Below are 18,284 nucleotides of genomic sequence, written 5' to 3'. Positions count from 1 at the left end.
CTGGATTACATAACTTGTCAAATTATCCACATTGAGTGTTAAGACCTGTGGGTAATACAACCCTGTGTTCGGTGGTCTTCCAAACAGTATCTCGAAGGGTGACAGTTTAGTTTTCCCCGTGGGTGTGTACCTTACTGAGAATAATGCTAATGGGAGACACTCTGGCCATGGTTTATGGGTTTGTTCCATGGTTTTCTGTATTTTCAATTTCAGTGTCCCGTTCATTCTTTCTACCTTCCCTGAACTCTGTGGGTGGTAGGGTGTATGAAATGCTTGTTCTACCCCTATCATTTGCATTACATTTTGCATTACCTCAGCAGTAAAGTGTGTACCTCTGTCTGATTCAATTGTTTCAGGGACACCGAATCGTGGTACTAGTTCCATCACCAGTTTCTTTGCAGTAGCTCGAGCTGTAGCCGTTTTCACCGGGTAGGCCTCTGGCCATCCAGAGAAGAGATCTACACATACTAGGATATTTGCATACACTCCTACCTTGGTAGCTGTATGTCGTCAATCTGCCGTCTCTGAAACGGGTAGAGAGGCCTAGGTGTCGCTTTCTTAGGGACTTTTACTGTTTTACCTGGGTTGTGCTGTGCACAGATGAGGCATGATTGTACAAGTTTCGCGGCTGCGCAACTGAAGCCAGGAGCGATCCAGAAGGCATCTACCATGGCACACATGTGACTTTTTGAGGTGTGATTGGGGCCATGTGCTGCTTGCGCCATGATTGGGAACAGGGACTTTGGTGGACACATTTTATCCTTATTCTCCCATACTCCATTTGAGTTCAGCTCAACTCCCAGTCTCCCCCGGTGTACCTTCTCTGTTTGGGCAGCCTTTTGCTGGAGGGATTTCAGGACATCTAGACCCAATGTGGCTGGAATACGCTGACTCCCCGCCACCGTCCACTGCTCTCTCTAGGCCGCCTTGTGCTATTTTAGCAGCCTCGTTCGCCCTTCTATTGCCCTCTACCTCCACGGAGTCACCTTTGTGTGTGCTTTTACCTTGACAATGCCAACCTGGACTGGTAACATCAATGCCTCCATCAATTGTTTCACCAGCTCTGCATTTTTAATGGGCTTCGAATCTGTGAAAATATTAGCGACTTTACCTGCAGCGGCTCTACACGCCTCAGTGAGTGCCTTCAACTCTGCCTCCTGCGCCGACATGTGAGGAGAGAGTGGTTCCGCTCGGATTACCTCATGTGAGGATACTACTGCATATCCAGTGTAGAATCGTCCATCCTGGTGGTATCTGGGGCCATCTACAAAAAAGAAACTCAAAGTCTGCATTAGGAACAGGTTTTTCATGAATGTGTGCAAACCCAACTGTCTCCTGACTCATCAGTTCTATGCAGACATGTTCATGCGTCATGTCAAAGTATCCTTCCTCACTTGCCAATACGGTCACCAATTCCCCCTTTTCTGAATCCACAGGCAGGAGGGTGGCTGGATTCAGAACGTTACATCTTTTGAGGAGTGACATACTCAGGAATTAGTAGAGCACACTCAAGTCAGAGCTGTCTGGCCATAGACAGATGTTTTGGTTGAACTTGTAGGAGTATGGCATGGATGTCATGTGGGGAATAGATTGTCAAAAGAAACGTCAGTGTCATCTCACATGCCTTCCCTATTACGTCTCCACTTTTTTCCTTGTGCTCCAGCATACATGACAGGTCGTTTTATTGTCCTTGTTTGCTCAATTTCTTTAGCTACCTTAAGGAGGTCTTTCGGATCTACATGTCTCCATTCAGGTCTGGCTGTCTGTACTGCGTCTCGTAAGTCTTTGTTCATACCGTCAATGAATGCATTCACCAGTATTCTAACATCAAGTGGGTTTATGCAAATGTACCCCATGTCTGCCCATTTCAGCTGTAACCGTCCAAGGTATATCTCTACCCTCTCTCCTCTTTGCTGTGTCACATTAGTCAGGAGTACAGACTGCTCTGATTGTTCCACTGCAGCCCATTGTCTTAGTGACTCACAGTACGTCTCCCCAGATCGTGCAGATTTATCATCCATGCCCCAAGCCTGATTCTTTGTCACATCTGTGTGTGTCTTAATTATATGATCTAGTGCGTCACCTGCCTTTAAACTCACCAACCTCTCTAAGTCTGCCCAGGTACACTTATATGTTTGCTGTACTTCCTTTATGTGTCTGTAAAACGGGAATGGTTGGTCTTCAGGGGCAGGCAGCTGCTTCAGCAAAGCTAGCTGGTCAGAGGGGCTCCAGGGATAATACACCTGTATCTTTCTTATTCTAGTCACACTTCTAGGTCCTCATGGGGTTGGCCGTCTGATGTCTACTGTCAGCTTACTCCTCAAGGGCCAATGTCCCCACTACCCACTATCCACACTATTATGTCAGCTTCTTATGATCTTGTCTGGATAGGATTTAGTGCAATTCTCTTAGGTCAGTAGCACAGGTCACACAAGTAGCTATTCAGTCTGGGTTTGTCTGAGTCTGACCACAGTGTTTACAAGTCCATCTGTTTTGTCTGGGTCTCTGGTTACACTTTGTCAATCAAACATTCATAATACACCTTCCACACTGCTGCACATTCTCAAGCATCATTTATTCACTTGCTATTTTCTTCCCTTGTCTGTGCCTTTTTGTACATCCAAACATTCACACTCTGGTATTTTTGCCTTTTTCAATGTTTGTCCCACTTGTTTTACTGCTTCCTTCCTTCTCTGTCTCTTGTAATTTGACACAATTTGCTATACAAATCAATCACACAACTAGAAGCAGGTTCAAACACATTAATGACCAAGCAATCACTTACAATTCCCTTCTAAATTAGGCACCATATCTTACTTTTAACTTCCAATCTTCAATTAAGTACTGTTGCTTTAAAATGCACAAATCTTTCAGCGTGTACCTTACGGATAGAATTACAGAGAATTTTTAGCACAGCTCACACTCAGCAGAGATAAGAGCGAAGGGAGAAGAAAAACTACGCAGCTCCATCCTTCACCCCTCCCGTCAGAATGCAGCGTCGTCCTTCACAGAATTCTGTAGTTCTTTAGACTTATCAAAATCAATTTCTACAAAGAAACTCAAAATCACGGGATTTCACTGTAAGGGCAGATAACTGTATAATGAGATTAACCATGTCTTGCCCTTTTTCTGGCCACATGCATTCAGGAAACTTTACAATGTAATGCCACATATAACACGAACTATATCATTACTCAATTCATTCAGTCTCAGATGTAGATTTGAAATATCTATAACGCATCTGTCCGGGATTCCACCACAACTAGAAAGGTCACAAATCTCTTGACACAAAAATGATGTGTGATGATTCATTCATACGTGCTCATTCACTGATTTTTTTTTTTTTTTTTTATACTCAATTACTCATCTCTCATCTTATTCAGAGGTTCTCATAGACATATATACAAGGATTCACACAGCCTGCCTATCTTGCACTTTGGATTTGATTAATACTTTTTCCAGGTTCTTTGCTGCACTACTTCCATATCTATCCTCAATTATATCACATAACCGATTTCCTTCTTCAGGTATCTTTCCCTGACTGTTCCCCATCTTATCTTTTATTCTTATCCTGTCTCTCTTGTTGTCTTCCTGTTAGTCCCCTGCCTTAGGTGGTGTATTGGGTAAGCTCAAGACTAGGCTCTACTATACCTCGTTACCTTCTTCCTAAGGTGCTAACAGGCTAAATGGAGTGTCTGTTCCTCGGTGTACTACGTGTTTCGTGTACTTATATGCTATGTAGCATCCGAACAGAAATACTCCCACAACACACAGGATTGTAAATAAAGTGTCCATCTATCGGGGTTCTTCAGTCATATCCTGTCACAGGCTCATTTCACGGTCCTGTGCTCATTCAGTCACACTCTTATCTGTCACAAGCTTTATTCGTAAAGGGTGTTGATTTAAGCTTATGCGGTGACCTCCCCGAAAGGACGCTGTCACATGACCCAGTTAGGCAATATCACCACTCTTTGAACGAATACCTACTGTGCAGCTTATTTTTCTACTTTCCACAGTCCTTCAAATCAAGGCAGTCACTTAACAACCTCCTCTATTCCTAGTGCGGAATCGTCTATTGTGAAAAACTTGTCCGTCCGGGCTGCGCAGTATGAACTGTTCACCCAGCCTTATATTCCGTAATGTCAGACCTCTCCCATTTTGATTTGCATCAGCTCTTTTTCTAAAAATAGCTGTGCACACACAGAACCTACAGTAACCTCTCATTCGAGCAGAAATTACATATGCGTGTCACACCCGATTTCCTCAGAGTTCTTATATGGACCTGATTTTACGGCCCCCTCCTCTACTAGATTCCCCTTTATACGGACCTTAGTTATAATGATAGATTATGAAGAGCAGAGAAGAGAAAAATTGATCTCTTACCTGGCCAGGTGTTTAGGTCTGCTGTTCACAATTTCATCAGTAACTGGAGTGGTCTGTAGATCGGGTAGTCTTGGAGAGGTGCCTATATCAGGTCCCTGTTTCGGGCGCCAGGAAACTGTCGGGATCCCTCAGATTACTCTTTCATCTGAAGGACCGATGTTCTTAGGTGTGAAGCATCATATGTCTCTAATTAAATCAGCTCCGTCGAGAAGAACTACACAGACACCAGCTGTATAAAACCACTCGGGATGCCTCTCAAGACGCCTCTGGCTTATCAGTTAGGCTTCCGTCTTTTATAGTAAAGAATTTAAACATTTTACAGACATGCGCAGTACAAATGATTTTACAACTTGTTTTCGACAAAGAAAGTCATTTAGGCGAAAAAGCAGAGGTATTTGACCTTGGTTCACAAGGGAGATGTCTGAGACATCTCCTCGAAGAACAGATAAGGTTTTAAACAAGAGAATGCAACATAGACAGAACTCAATTTAACTCCTTCAGTTCCTATCACTCTTCCCTCCTGTCTCGCTCTTCCCTCCTGTCTCGCTCTCTTCCCTCCTGTCTCGCTCTTCCCTCCTGTCTCGCTCTTCCCTCCTGTGTGTCTCTCTTCCCTCCTGTCTCTCTATCTTCCCTCCTGTCTCTCTCTTCCCTCCTCTCTCTTCCCTCTTGTCTCTCTCTTCCCTCCTGTCTGTCTCTCCCCTCCTGTGTGTCTCTCACCTCCTGTCTCTCTCTCTTCCATCCTGTCTTTCTCTCTTCCCTCCTGTCTCTCTCTCTTCCTTCCTGTCTGTCTCTCTCTTCCCTCCTGTTTCTCTCTCTTCCCTCCTGTCTCTCTCTCTTCCCTCCTGTCTCTCTCTCTTCCTTGCTGTCTGTCTCTCTCTTCCCTCCTGTCTGTCTCTCTTCCCTCCTGTCTGTCTCTTTCCTCCTGCCTCACTCTTTTCCCTCCTGTCTCTCTTCCCTCCTGTTTCACTCTCTTCCCTCCTGTCTCTCTATCTTCCCTCCCATCTCTCTTCCCTCCTGTCTGTCTCTCTCTTCCCTCCTGTCTGTCTCTTCCCTCCTGTCTGTCTCTCTCTTCCCTCCTGTGTCTCTCACCTCTTGTCTCTCTCTCTTCCCTCATGTCTGTCTCTCTCTTCCCTCCTGTCTGTTTCTTCCCTCCTGTCTGTCTCTCTCTTCCCTCCTGTGTCTCTCACCTCCTGTCTGTCTCTCTCTTCCCTCCTGTGTCTCTCACCTCCTGTCTCTCTCTCTCTTCCCTCCCGTCTCTCTCTTCCCTCCTGTGTCTCTCTCTCTTCCCTCCTGTCTCTGTCACCGGGAGGGCGCAGCCTCCTTCAGTCCAGTCCACCAGTGAAGACAAGATGGCGGAAAGCAGCATTAGGCTGTGTGCACATGATGTGGATATCCAGCGGATCCGCAGCGGATTTTTCTGCGCAGAAGCGCTGCATATCCGCATTGTGATGTACAGTAGCATTAAAATGAATGAAAAAAAAAAACGCTGTGCAGACGCTTGTGCGGTTTTCCACCTCCCCTGTCTTCAAATCCGCAGTGGAAAACCGCACAAAAACCGCAAGAAAACCGCAGGAAAAATGCAGGTCATTTGACCTGTGGATTTCTTAAATTCTGCACGGAAAAATCCGCAGGGCAAAAATGTCCATTTGCACTGAGCCTTATGCTGAGGCTGCTGAAAAGGAGATGAGGGAAATACTATGGATCCGTGTACAGATGGGAATCAGGACCCAGGACTCAGTGTGAGTGCTCCAGGATGGATTTATGGAAAAAGTTGATGTTACTTGAGTGGGGCTTTGTGGATAAGGGGGCACAATGAGGGGCTTTGTGCACTCTTGTCTGTCTCTTCCCTCCTGTCTATTTCTCACCTCCCGTCTCCCTCTTGTATTTCTCTCCAGTTGCTCTCTTCCCTCCTGTCTCTCTCTCTCTCCACTCCTGTCTCTCTCTTCCTGTCTCTCTTCCCTCCAGTTTCTCTCTTTTCTCCTGTGTCTCTCTTCCCTCCTGTCTGTCTCTTTCCTTTTGTGTCTCTCTCTTCCCTCCTGTCTTGCTCTGTTCCCTCCTGTCTCTTCCCGCCTCCCTCCTGTCTGTCTCTCTCTTCCCTCCTGTGTCTCTCTCTTCCCTCCTGTCTGTCTCTCTATCTTCCCTCCTGTCTGTCTCTCCATCTTCCCTCCTGTCTCTCTATCTTCCCTCCTGTGTGTCTCTCTCTTCCTTCCTGTGTGTCTCTTCCCTCCTGTCTCTCTCTCTTCCCTCATAGAATCATAGAATCATCATAGAATGGTAGAGTTGGAAGGGACCTCCTGGGCCATCTGGTCCAACCCCCTGCTCAAAGCAGGATTCGCTAAATCATCCCAGTCAGATGTCTGTCCAGCCTCTCTCTTCCCTCCTGTCTCTCTCTTCCCTCCTGTCTCTCTCTTCCCTCCTGTCTCTATCTCTCTCTTCCCTCCTGTCTCTCTCTCTTCCCTCCTGTCTCTCTCTCTTCCCTCCTGTCTCTATCTCTCTCTTCCCTCCTGTCTCTCTTCCCTCCTGTCTCTCTCTCTTCCCTTCTGTCTCTCTTCCCTCCTGTCTCTCTTACCTGCTGTCTCTCTTCCCTCCTGTCTCTCTCTCTTCCCTTCTGTCTCTCTTCTCTCCTGTCTCTCTCTTCCCTCCTGCCTCTCTTTTCCTGCTGTCTCTCTCTCTTCCCTTCTGTCTCTCTTCTCTCCTGTCTCTCTCTTCCCTCCTGCCTCTCTTTTCCTGCTGTCTCTCTCTCTTCCCTTCTGTCTCTCTTCTCTCCTGTCTCTCTCTTCCCTCCTGCCTCTCTTTTCCTGCTGTCTCTCTCTCTTCCCTCCCATCTCTGTCGCCTGGAGGGCGCAGCCTCCTTCAGTCCAGAGTCCAGTGAAGACAAGATGGCGGAAAGCAGCGTTATGTTGAGGCTGCTGGAAAGGAGATGAGGGAAATACTATGGATCCGTGTACAGATGGGAATCAGGACCCAGGACTCAGTGTGAGTGCTCCAGGATGGATTTTGTAAAAAGTTGATGTTACTTGAGTGGGGCTGTGTGGACAAGGGGGGCAAGATGAGGGGCTTTGTGGAGAAGGGGACACGATGAGGGAGAGAGCCGATCCCTGCTGGGTCCTTCTCTCTTCCCCAGAGGTGAGTGAAGTCGACAAACCCCTTCCCCTGTGCGATCCGTCACAAACACATGACAGATATTGGAGATGATATCGTGTCTTACCTTCATACATAAAGGGCTTCTTGTATTCAGTCTGAAGGTCCAGAAGGATCTCCTGTGGAGAATTTTCTTTGTCAGATTTCCTCTATAATTGGTCTGTACACCCTTTCAATGCCAATAATTTTCAGAGTGGAAACATCTTTGTGTACATGCAAATAATAATCGGAGACCACAAATATATGAGCGGCTGTAGAGCTCAGTGCGCCTGACGTGTCTCCGGAGTCAGGATTCTTATGCCCCTGTAGTCACAGTGCAGCCCACATATTGTGCCGGGCATGTCATACATGGAGTCACACAGACAACTCCCGCAGGATTGCAGTTCATGAAGCTTTTTATGTTATAACTCCGACCCATGATATATGGAAAAAAAGCTTGTACTTTTTATGCGCATGTTCACATGAAACATCTTGAGGGGACCACATGCAAAAAAAACTTACATGTAAGCCGTGTATCAGTAGATTGATTGGTACCTTCCAAAAAAAGGCTGAGAGATACAGAGCCTATAGCTGGTGCTCTTTTACCACAAAATGTATATCCATATACTAAGCTTTGCTGGATAATTTAGGGTCTTGGTACAAAATAGGGAGCTATTATTTTACAATGGAAATTATGGTAAAATAATGGGCTAAATTTGGTAGAAACTATGAAACAGAAAAACAAACGTATAAAAATACTCTATTGTAAAGAAGTAACAGTAAACAGCAAGTGCTAGTAAAAAGTGATAAAAAACGGTATTTGGATGATACTTTTTTTTGCAAAAAATGTGTAATGTGGGCCATGCACATAAAGGCCGTCCTCTGCTGCGTGTCCACATCAGACATTACCTGTCTGAATCCTGCTCATATAGGTACTATACACATGATCAGGTTTTTAAATACATCAGTTAGGGACTGCTCTGATATGTGTTACCTTGACGTTTGGTAGAGCGGCTTAGTATACATCTTTTGCAAAAAACGTATCAACAAAATACCCTATTTTTTATCATTTTTTTTTCTAGAACTTGCTGTTTACTATTACTTCTTTACAACAGAGTGTTTTTATATGTTTGTTTTACTGTGTTTTTCTGTGTTTCTTTCTTTTGGTGGTGTGAACACTGTCCTACAGACTTGTTCGCTGTGTGCATGGCCCATGTGTTGGTAGAAACTATGTGGATTGTCAAACTCCTGACAGACTGAACGTAACAGTTATCCTCCTTTCACGTGATTATCTCCGTGGGCTTGTCTGTTTGTGACTTTCATTCTATGTATGTGTATGTGTGTACAGTGGGTACGGAAAGTATTCAGACCCCTTTAAATTTTTCACTCTTTGTTTCATTGCAGCCATTTGGTAAATTAAAAAGTTCATTTTTTTCTCATTAATGTGCACTCTGCACCCCATCTTGACTTAAAAAAACAAATGTAGACATTTTTCCAAATTTATTAAAAAAGAAAAACTGAAATATCACATGGTCATAAGTATTCAGACCCTTTGCTCAGACACTCATTTAAGTCACATGCTGTCCATTTCATTGTGAACCTCCTTGAGATGGCTCTACTCCTTCATTGGAGTCCAGCTGTGTCTAATTGAACTGATAGGACTTGATTTTTAAAGGCACACACCTGTCTATATAAGACCTCACAGTTCTTGTCAGACCATATGAGAATCATGAGGTCAAAGGAACTGGCCAAGGAGCTCAGAGACAGAATTGTGGCAAGGCACAGAGGTGGCCAAGGTTACAAAAGAATTTCTGCAGTACTCAAGGTTCCTAAGAGCACAGTGGCCTCCTTAATCCTTAAATGGAAGAAGTTTGGGACCACCAGAAGTCTTCCTAGACCTGGCCGTCCAGCCAAACTGAGCAATCGTTTGAAAAGAGCCTTGGTGACAGAGGTAAAGAAGAACCCCAAGTGAGCTCCACAGATACAGTAGGGAGATGGGAGAAAGTTCCACAAAGTCAACTATCACTGCAGCCCTCCACCAGTCAGGCAGGCTTTTATGGCAGAGTGGCCTGATGGAAGCCTCTCATCAGTGCCAGACATATGAAAGCCCACATAGAGTTTGCTAAATAAAAAAAACCACATGAAGGACTCCCAGACTATGAGAAATAAGATTCTCTGGTCTGATGAAACGAAGATAGAACTTTTTGGTGATAATTCTAAGCAGTATGTGTGAAGAAAACCAGGCACTGCTCATCACCTACCCAATACATTCCCAGCAGTAAAACATGGTGGTAGGGTAGCAGCATCATGCTATGGTGGTATTTTTCAGCTGTAGAGACAGGATGACTGGTTGCAATTGAAGGAAACATGAATGTGGCCAAGTACAGAGATATCCTGGATGAAAACAGCTTCCAGAGCGCTCTGGACCTCAGACTTGGCCGAAGGTTCACCTTCCAACAAGACAGTAACCCTAAGCACATCACTAAAATAACAAAGGAGCGGCTTCACAACAACTCTGTGACCCTTCTTGACTGGCCCAGCCAGAGACCTGACCTAAACCCAATTGAGCATCTCTGGAGAGACCTGAAAATATCTGTCCACCAATGTTCACCATCCAACCTGACGGAACTGGAGAGGATCTGCAAGGAAGAATGGCAGAGGATCCCCAAATCCAGGGGTGAAAAACTTGTGGCATCATTCCCAAGAAGACTCATGGCTGTACGATCACATGACTATGTGGTATTTCAGTTTTTCTTTTTAAATAAATTTGCAAAAATTTCTACATTTCTGTTTGTTTGTTTTTCAGTCAAGATGGGCTGCAGAGTGTACAGTAATGAGAAAAAAATGAGTTTTTTTGATAGGGGATTCAGAGAAGTCTACGGGTCTTTTTCTACTATATAAATGGGGAATTCTGACATGTTTTGTATCTGCCTGTATTTAGGCCACTGTGACGTGAATAGCTATGCGGCACAAGGTGTTGAAGTCAAAATGTTGTGTTTACCAAGGGAGCTTAATGTGGGTGGCAGTGCTGGGAATGAGCAGATGATATAAATAAAGACTTAGGGCTCCGTCACACATAGCGACTCACCAGTGATCCCGACAACCCGATGTGTACCTTAGTTACCAGATCGCTGGTCTCCCACCTGCCACATGCAGCAATGTGTGCTGGCCAGCGGGAGACCAGTGATCAAAAAAACGTCCTGGCCATTCCAGGACGATCAGCGATACCGGCAGGTAAGTGTCACACACAGCGATCTTGCTAGCGAAATCACTATGTGTGACGGGGGCTTTACAAGCTTTTATTGTAGTAAGATTAACTAAGATTAATTGTGTGGACTTTTAGGTTTCACGCGAGAACATCTGTTTGCTTTTACTTGTAATGAAATATTTTATGAAAAATAGCATGCACGGAACGAGGCTGTATCAAGGACGTATACGCCCATTTTAGCAGCCGGTGCCCGGAGGCCTCTGGGTGAAGGTAGGAGAGAGCTGTGCCCGCGCCTCACCTCAGCTCTTACACACGCCGTGGCTTTAATAACACACTTACCCGCCTGTGCCCTGTGTTGGAGGGGTGCCTGTCGGGATCGGAGTCTGGTGGGGCCCTGGTGGCGGCGGTGTCAGGTGGAGCGCAGAGTTGCTGGCAGCCATTAGGGCGCTTCTGCCTTGGGGTTTTCCCGCCGGGGAGTGTCGGCACCATCTTGGGAGGCACAGGTTCTGAAGAGGAGATTATCCTCACAGGTAAGTGGGCCATTTGTTATAGTTTGGAGACGCTCCTGTCTGAGAGGTATAACAACACTTTAGCCACTCTACCATTGAGTACAAGGCTCAAATCTTTTGAAACATATACCATATAAAGCTGGGGAGTCAACTGTTACTTCTATAACAAAAATACGGAGATCTAGAGATCAATAGGGACTTGTTGCTTGATCTCCATTAACCTCAGCCATTATTGTGACTCTGGTGCCACCTAGTGGTGAAACCTAGAACAGACGCGGGTCAAGAAACCCCTTTTATTTTTCCTTACAAGATCTCTTGTGAAAGGGTTCATAAGGTTTGACTCACGTCCCCATCAATCAATCTAACAATTGATTTTACAATTTGGAGGGGGGCTTGCTGGTGAGGGGGCAGGGTCTAATGGGATAATTATCTCACTTTTGGGCCCCCCGAGATCCTCTATGAGCTTTTATTAATCACGGTTACCTCTGGGCAAATCCAGGTGGATCACAAAAAAACGTAATTCCACAAAGAGACTCATCTTCAGGGAATATGAAACGCTTCCTAAATTCTACTCCTCAGGCCAGAAATACAAGGTCCACAATATCACAGACCATGCCCCGAGGTAGTTCTTCTTCAAGGGAGTCACTGACTCCACAAAGTTCTCCCTCAAGGACAGCAGAGGAGTATGAAGAGGTTTCGGTGGTTACTGAAGAAATGAGCATAACTGACTTACAGTACAGACCAAAAGTTTGGGCACACCTTCTCATTCAAAGACTTTTCTTTATTTTCATGACTATGAAAATTGTAGATTCACTCTGAAGGCATCAAAACTATGAATTAACACGTGGAATTATATAATTAACAAAAAAGTGTGAAATAACTGAAAATATGTCTTATATTCAAGGTTCTTCAAAGTAGCCACCTTTTGCTTTGATTACTGCTTTGCACACTTTGCATTCTCTTGATGCGCTTCAAGAGGTAGTCACCGGAAATGGCTTTCACTTCACAGGTGTGCCCTGTCAGGTTTAATAAGTGGGATTTCTTGTCTTATAAATGGGGTTGGGACCATCAGTTGTGTGGTGCAGAAGTCTGGTGGATACACAGCTGATAGTCCTACTGAATAGACTGTTAGAATTTGTATTATGGCAAGTAAAAAGCAGCTAAGTAAAGAAAAACGAGTGGCCATCGTTACTTTAAAGGGGTTGTCTGGGCTTTTCACATAATCTCAGATATCTGGGATGCAGAATGCTGACAATAAGTAATTTACCTTCTGTGGCCAGTTTGCAGCGTTTCCAAGATATGATCTCTTCCTTCAATGAAAAACGTCCGGGGGGGGGTGTTCTGGCATTGAAATGAGAACTGGTAGTTTCCTCCTCACTAGTTTCACTTTCCATAGATCACTGTTCAGCATGTGTCTGGGGGAGGAGCAGCTGGGTGGTCCTGCTCTGTGCACTGAGGTTGCTAGAGGGGGAGGATTTGTTACTGTGTGAGGAGGGATAGGCTTGTTCATGTGGTCGGGGAGGGCCTGTTGCTATGGAGGGTGGGGTTGTTGCTATAGATGGTATGTTTTTAGTAGAGTAGGCGGAAATGACCAGTTCTCATTTCAATGCCAGAACACCCCCCCGGACGTTTTCTTAGAAGCAAGAGATGATATCTTGGAAACCGTGCAAACTGGCCACAGAAGGTAAATTACTTATTGTAAGCATTCTGCAGCCCAGATATGCACTGAGATTATGTGAAAAGCCTGGACAACCCCTTTAAGAAATGAAGGTTTGTCAGTCTGAAAAATTGTGAAAACTTTGAAAGTGTCCCCAAGTGCAGTGGCAAAAACCATCAAGCGCTACAAAGAAACTGGCTCACATGAGGACCGCCCCAGGAAAGGAAGACCAAGAGTCACCTCTGCTGCGGAGGATAAGTTCATCCGAGTCACCAGCCTCAGAAATCGCAGGTTAACAGCAGCTCAGATTAGAGAACAGGTGAATGCCACACAGTTCTAGCAGCAGACACAGCTCTACAACAACTGTTAAAAGGAGATTTTGTGCAGCAGGCCTTCATGGTAAAATAGCTGCTAGGAAACCACTGCTAAGGACAGGCAACAAGCAGAAGAGACTTGTTTGGGCTAAAGAACACACAGAATGGACATTAGACGACTGGAAATCTGTGCCTTGGTCTGATGAGTCCAAATTTGAGATATTTGGTTCCAACCGCCGTGTCTTTGTTCGACGCAGAAAAGGTGAACGGATGGACTCTACATGCCTGGTTCCCACCGTGAAGCATGGAGGAGGAGGAGGTGTGATGGTGTGGGGGTGCTTTGCTGGTGACACTGTTGGGGATTTATTCAAAATTGAAGGCATACTGAACCAGCATGGCTACCACAGCATCTTGCAGCAGCACGCTATTCCATCCGGTTTGCGTTTAGTTGGACCATCATTTATTTTTCAACAGGACAATGACCCCAAACACACCTCCAGGCTGTGTAAGGGCTATTTGTCCAAGGAGGAGAGTGATGGGGTGCTACACCAGATGACCTGGCATTCACAGTCACCAGACCTGAACCGAATCGAGATGGTTTGGGGTGAGCTGGACCGCAGAGTGAAGGCAAAAGGGCCAACAAGTGCTAAGCATCTCTGGGAACTCCTTCAAGACTGTTGGAAGACCATTTCCGGTGACTACCTCTTAAAGCTCATCAAGAGAATGCCAAGAGTGTGCAAAGCAGTAATCAAAGCAAAAGGTGGCTACTTTGAAGAACCTAGAATATAAGACATATTTTCAGTTGCTTCACACTTTTTTGTTAATTATATAATTCCACATGTGTTAATTCATAGTTTTGATGCCTTCAGAGTGAATCTACAATTTTCATAGTCATGAAAATAAAGAAAACTCTTTGAATGAGAAGGTGTGTCCAAACTTTTGGTCTGTACTGTAAGTAAATACATAAAGGCTCTCCCAACCAAAAGTGACTTGGATGGGTTTGCATGTAGATTAGAAAAGTCATAAAAAGGATACATAACCTGAAAGCTGAATTTACCTCTCAAATCGAGGATGTTGAAAAAAACTCAGGAAAACATTCTTCAAGAATTACGTACCTACAGAGATATTATAACTGAGCATTCCCTTAAGTTGGAGGAGCTTTCATCAAGCATGGAGGACTTGGAAAACCGCAGCAAGAGAAACAACATCCGTATACGCGGTCTGTAAGAAAATGTTCTTATCGGGAGAGTTGGAAGAGCCAGACAAAATTGCAGACAATTCTTCTCGAAGCTGAGGTTGAAGTTTATTCGGAGATACACGGCAAAACAGATACAGAATAACAGAGGAGTTGGAATACGCGGGCAAAAACAGGAATGCAGACAGGCAGAGATTCGCTAGGAAGTCTGGCGATGATAAGGCCCTGTGCCCTGGCCATGGTGAGGCACAGTGGCATGATGGCGATGGAATGGCAACAAGCAACAGTAACAGGGGCTTCTTATACTTTATCAGAACAAAGAAAGCTGCATTTTGCCGCAGAGGGCGTTAACATTATAATTCTAAGGCGTTTTCATGGTAACCTACAGAAATGTGGTTTAGAACAGAGAATATAATGACATAATACGAAGATATTAATTAACATTTCTCCAAGCAACACTAAAACCCATAAGTCATTGGTATCTATGGCTACTGTCCTAAAATCTTATCACTGCTTTCAGATTTGATCCATAAATTCATGCATTTGACATTTTAATGATTCTTCTCTCTACCAACAATATCACATAAACACACATTGACCATATATTTGGTGACCCTATTCCCCTATTGATCCAATCTTCCTCTATGCACATCTGCTGAAGTTGGTAAGAGACGTCATCTCATTTTCCATCCTCCATTTAGTACATTTTATTAGCTCTTTTGTAAAAGTTAAATCTTCTCTAACTTTCAACAAAATGGCTGCTAGAGACAACATGGCCGCTCAGTATATTATGGCTGACCATTCTCTTACACGGTCTACCTGAAGTGATTGGTTTCTCTGATCTAGAACAAATGGTCCAAAAGATTTTTCTAGACATCCTTGGTGACAAAGGAATAATTCTATTAAATTTAACAGGATCCACAGGGCCTTGGATCCTAAGCCTACTTCTGAAGCCCGACCTCGGGATGTTATCTGTAGGATCCATTATTATAAGATTAAAGAGGCCATAATGCTGGCTGCAAGAAAAAAAGGGAATGTGGAGTACGAAGGCCATCAAATCCTGATTCCTAAAATTTGTTGGGCAATTTCTCCCGAGTACACCGATACCTCATATATGGTGATAAACCACTGTTTGGGTGCATGGCAGGGCTTGGAAGGGAAGGACCGCCATTTGACTTTTTGAATGGAAAATTAGCTCCAATCATTAGCGGTTGCCATGTCGCATTTGGAGAGCCCCTGTGTGCCTAAACATTGGAGCTCCCCCACAAGTGACCCCGTTTTGGAAACTAGATCCCCAAGGAACTTATGTAGATGTGTGGTGAGCATTGTGAACCCTCAAGTGCTTCACAGAAGTTTATAACGCAGAGCCATGAAAATAAAAAAAACATTTTTTTCCTCAAAAAATGATTTTTTAGCCCGCAATTTTTTATTTTCTCAAGGGTAACAGGAGAAATTAGACCCCCGAAGTTGTTGTGCAGTTTTTTCTGAGTACACTTGTACCCCATATGTGGGGGGAACCACTGTTTGGGCACACGTCAGGGCTCAGAAGCAAAGTAGTGACGTTTTGAAATGCAGATTTTGATGGGATGGTCTGCGGGCATCATGTTACGTTTGCAGAGCCCCTGATGTGCCTAAACAGTAGAAACCCCCCACAAGTGACCCAATTTTGGAAACTAGAACCCCCAAGGAACTTATCTAGATGTGTGGTGAGCACTTAACCCCCAAGTGCTTCACAGAAGTTTATAACACAGAGCCGTGAAAATAAAAAAATCATTTTTTTTCCTCAAAAAATTATTTTTTAGCCTCCAATTTTTTATTTTCTCAAGGGTAACAGGAGAAATTAGACCCCCAGGGTTGTTGTGCAGTTTTTCCTGAGTATACTGATGCCCCATATGTTGGGGTAAACCACTGTTTGGGCACACGTCGGGGCTCGGAAGGGAGGTAGCACCATTTGACTTTTTGAATGCAAAATTTTCTGGAATCGGTGGTGGCGCCATATCGCATTTGGTGAGCCCCTGATGTGCCTAAATAGTGGAAACCCCTCAATTCTAACTCCAACCCTAACCCCAACACACCCCTAACTCTAATCCTATCCATAAACCTAACCACAACCCTAACCCCAACACACCCCTAATCCCAACCCTAACCCCAACACACCCCTAACCCTAATTCTAACCCTAAGTCTAACCCTAATGGAAAAATGAAAATATTTTCTTTATTTTATTATTTTTCCCTACCTATGGGGGTGATAAGGGGGGTTGTTTACCATTTTTTATATTTTGATCACTGTGATAGGGTTTATCACAGTGATCAAAATGTACCTGGAGTGAATGAATGAATCTGCCAGCCGGCAGATTTGGTGGGCGAACTGCGCATGCGCTAGCCATTTTGGAAGATGGGGGAAGACCGAGGGACACCAGGACTCGAGAGGTACCTTTTGGGGGAATCGGAAGGCGGGGGAGCAAATACTGATGCGGCGCCATCAGTCTGTGGCGGGGGCAGATCGCTCCTGTCAGTCGTGGGGGTGGGGGAGTCTGATCGCTTTCTTCAGCCATGGCCGATAATATTGCAGCATCGGCCATAGCTGGATTGTAATATTTCACCAAGTTTTATTGGTGAAATATTACAATGGCTCTGACTGGCTGAAAGTGAAACAGGCAATCGGAGCCACGGGGGGGCAAAACCACCCCCCTGGGGTAAAGTAGAAAGCCTCCTGTACCTGCGGGTCAGGTGACCTTTTATTGACCCCAGTCACCCGACCCACAGGTATGTGATCTCCCCATGACACAGCATGTGCATCGCAGGTCAGATTGGCACCGACTTTCATGATGCATACGCTGTGTCACAGGTCGGGAAGGGGAGGCAGGTCAGCAACTTTCTGGAGAATTGGTGACTTGGCTAATTTTTTGGGAACCTTTGAGGTCCCGAAAATGGATCTCCCAGAGTGGCCTCCAACTGTTCGCTTCCAGAGGTTCCACCACTATGGCTTACAGTTCAACACTCTAAAAAATGAAACAGCAGTGGAATCTCATATGACTCGACATGAGGACTTTGTACACGTTCTTGTCATGGTTTATTTGCTAGGTAGTAATCCTTTGATATACTGCATATATGTTCCGTGGTATTTGAACAGGATTTACCTTTATATATGCCGCACCCCACAGGGCCATGGGGTACTCGGTACCGGGCCGGTTCTGTTACTTCAAGGGATGTCACGGCAGTGGTGACCCGGTCCGTGGCCCTGAGCGAGCAATCAAATCATGAAGGGAATAGTTTTTATGTGGGATTAAATCGTGACGCCACCTGTGGTATTCGGCTATAAAGGGGTTAGCTGACGCAGCTTGAATGACCTCTGGGGCTGTTGGTGATGCAGCAGAGTTGTTACAGCTCTCCACCAGCAGAGCTAGGCCCCAGGGCAGTTGTATGTTTAAAATGGTGGTGACGGTTGTAATGCAGAGTAGATGATGCAGTAATAAAGCTGAAGACACAGCAGGGTTGCAATTTCATTTTACCTTTACTTGATTGTCCAGGGTGCAGACCAGGGGATCACAGATGGTGAGGGACATCCGGTTAGCCTGTAAGCAGTTCAATATCCAATGAGCCAGATGGATATGGATGCCTCCCTATTGCACTATCCTCTGATTTCCTTGCTGCCTAAAGCTGTGCTTGGGCCTCTATTCCTGCTTTTCTTTTAAGCACTTGCCCATATGGCAGGCAGCTTGAGCCTTTTTACAGGTGTATTTTATGTGGCCAAGAGGCCTGCAGTCCCCTGCCCTCCGAATATAGCTGTCAGGCTCTCTTTACCCACGCAGCTACGGACTTTGTCGTCCAGTTTCAAGCGTTCAGCTCTGGGGTGAGCTTACTCTCCTCTCCACTCCCCAAATTCCCCAAATTTCTC

The 18,284-nt window shown here is 45.0% G+C and overlaps 1 protein-coding gene across 3 annotated transcripts in view; it reads left to right on the top strand.

The window, feature by feature from the left end:
• Positions 1-18,284, top strand: part of LOC141073033 (uncharacterized) — a 344,218-nt gene that overhangs the window by 150,534 nt on the left and 175,400 nt on the right. Inside the window, exon 1 of one of the 3 annotated variants that reach the window (XM_073560334.1) lies at positions 4,976-7,359. The exons of the other annotated variants lie outside the window; for them this stretch is intronic. The gene's annotated coding sequence lies outside the window, so the exon portion shown is untranslated. Of the gene's footprint in view, positions 1-4,975; positions 7,360-18,284 lie in introns of those variants that run through there. 3 annotated transcript variants of the gene reach the window in all.

Source organism: Dendrobates tinctorius, unplaced genomic scaffold (genome assembly GCF_039654945.1).
Source record: "Dendrobates tinctorius isolate UK_male_01 unplaced genomic scaffold, ASM3965494v1 ptg000295l, whole genome shotgun sequence".
NCBI lineage: Eukaryota > Metazoa > Chordata > Amphibia > Anura > Dendrobatidae > Dendrobates > Dendrobates tinctorius.
The sequence above is the reverse complement of the archived record's forward strand: the minus strand, read 5'-3'. Positions and strand labels throughout refer to the sequence as shown.